At 33.4% G+C, this 2,381-nt stretch overlaps 1 protein-coding gene across 1 annotated transcript in view; it reads left to right on the forward strand.

Moving 5' to 3' along the window:
• LOC104497684 (cadherin-13-like) overlaps positions 1-2,381 on the forward strand; it is a gene marked incomplete at its 3' end in the record, with an annotated part of 73,988 nt that overhangs the window by 14,589 nt on the left and 57,018 nt on the right. The window lies entirely within an intron of this gene.

Raw genomic sequence — 2,381 nt, forward strand, 5'->3', positions numbered from 1 at the left:
TTTTCTTTTTTTTTTTTTTTTTTTTTTTGTATATTCAGAGTGAAGACTTCTGCTGCTTGAATGTCTTTTGCTATTCTTGTTTTCTTCCACCTTGATTAAAGTTTTAAACAGATTTTTTTTCCAAGCTAATGGCTAGTCTTTTGCTATTCTTGTTTTCTTCCACCTTGATTAAAGTTTTAAACAGATTTTTTTTCCAAGCTAATGGCTACATTTACATTCTGCAAGATGTAGCCTGCATAGCCATTATCCATCAAACTTATGTATGTAAGAGGTTAATAATTTAACAGCTTAAACTTTCACAAAATCTTAAGATTTGCTTCAAATGGTATTTTTTGACATTGAATAATGTTATGGTAAGTAGTTGGATCTGACAGGAAATCATCTAGTTTTTGAGAATTAGAAAAGATAATGCTGCTGCATGTAAGGAAAAAACCTCTTGAATGTACTCACAAGTGGATTAGGAAGGCTGGAAAGGTTTAGTTTGCTTCATTTTTGGGGGGAAAAAACTGATGTTTTAATTGTATAATAACTGTAATTATGATATATGCATTGATAATTGATAAATTCATGTGCCGATACTAACGAGTAAATTTATAAAATATGCTCTTGCCTTGGGGAAAAAAAATATTCGATCTATTTCTCTTGCCTGTAAATTTTTTTTTTTTTTTTTTGGCTTCAGGCAACAACTGGGCAAAATCAAACCTTTAATTATAGGACGTTTTGTGTATTTACCCTCCAGTTTATTCTCTAAAAAGTAAATTTCATTCAACTTCAGGAACAATATTTCTGTACTTTGTATTATATGGGGTCTTGAATGCTAAAATTTTAGGTTTTTAATAGCTGGTGAATAATTTTATTTTCAGTGGTTAATAATTTTATTTTCAGGCAGAGAAATAAAATTATTACATTAATGGATTATGATAGGCAATGTTTTTTTTTCCTGCAGACTTAGATGTCATGAAATACTGGGTTTTTGAAGCTTTATTTGTTATGAAAAGACATAAGCTGTGTATCGATGGATTAGGTTTCACAGAAAATTGAAATACTCAGCTGTGTAAGGAATGAAAACAAAGATAAGTGACCAAGAAAAATGCTTTTGAAGCTGAGTCTGTCTCTTTCTTTCTTTCTTTCTTTCTTTCGGGGATGTACATAACAGTAACACCTTATAAGTAGCTTAGAAAGTTATTTTCTAAAAAGAATACAGTATAGATAGTTTATTACTGGGCTCAATATTCCTTATAAAAGTCAACATAAACTTTGGGGATGTTTCGTGTAAGCCCATCACTAATAATTACTGGTTAAAACATCCAGAGGTTACCATGTGTAATCTTTAAGGAAAGGAAGCTGTTAGTGAAGGTTTTACTAAATCATGAGTTTGTAGATTCAGCTTTTTAATGCTGGTGTCTTTTGCAAAAATGAGCAATGCTGATTCTGGGAATTACAGCTTCATGTTATTATACAGTCGGTTTATTTGTTACATAGTGGAAGTTGAGGGAAAGTCTTTATCAATGCGCTTTGAAAACTGGGAAAATACTTTGAAGAATCTGTCTCATCTGGCTTAAAGGCATTTTTTGCTGTTGATGGTCAAGATACTGATTTGACTGAATTATTGCATAAGGCTTCTTAATCAAAGAGGTTACATAAGCCTTTAAACACAGTGTAATTAATCACTCAACGAAGTTAACATTCTGTGTTTGCTTCTGTGGATGATTTGTTATTTAGTCTCGAGTTATCAGTAAGTCTTTATAATCTGACTATTGTCTATTTAGAGCTAAAAGCCAGCAGTCCTTTCCAATATCCTTGAAATCACCCCCGTGTTTTAGATGATTTTTGTAGGAGATTTTTGGAAATTTATGGAGTTCATTTTCTAAATGACTCAATAAATTAAATCAGGTTAATGTTTGTTTGCCAGTAGAGAAAATCAGTGGCAATTGAGATCTTCATATCACAATCAGCACCATCGTTGTAATACCTCTCACTGTGTAAAAAGACAGTTAATAGTACCTCTATTTTCCGCTACAAATTTGGCCTTTTTCCACAATGCAAAACCTCTGATAAACTGAGGCGTACATCACTACTGCTTTGTGCTTTACCTCCTTAGCAAAGCATTTATTCCAGCGGCACCACAAGTTTTGATGTGCAGGTTGGTTCAGCGCAGGGAACTGAAGTAGGGATTCCCATCAGTGCCAGTGGTGAGCATGTGGTGCCTCAGCACCCACGAGACTTTAAGTGTCTGCTATTTCTCTTGATCCACTAGTGAAAGCACGGTAATGTTTGCACGTGCGTAAGTTAAACCATATCTTAGTATAGAGGTGCCAATTTCTGTATACAGGTGCCTATGTCTATGCACACGTAGTCATATAAATATCTGCATCAATAGG

The sequence above is a fragment of the Buceros rhinoceros genome, unplaced genomic scaffold (genome assembly GCF_000710305.1).
Source record: "Buceros rhinoceros silvestris isolate BGI_N320 unplaced genomic scaffold, ASM71030v1 scaffold3938, whole genome shotgun sequence".
NCBI classification, from domain to species: domain Eukaryota; kingdom Metazoa; phylum Chordata; class Aves; order Bucerotiformes; family Bucerotidae; genus Buceros; species Buceros rhinoceros.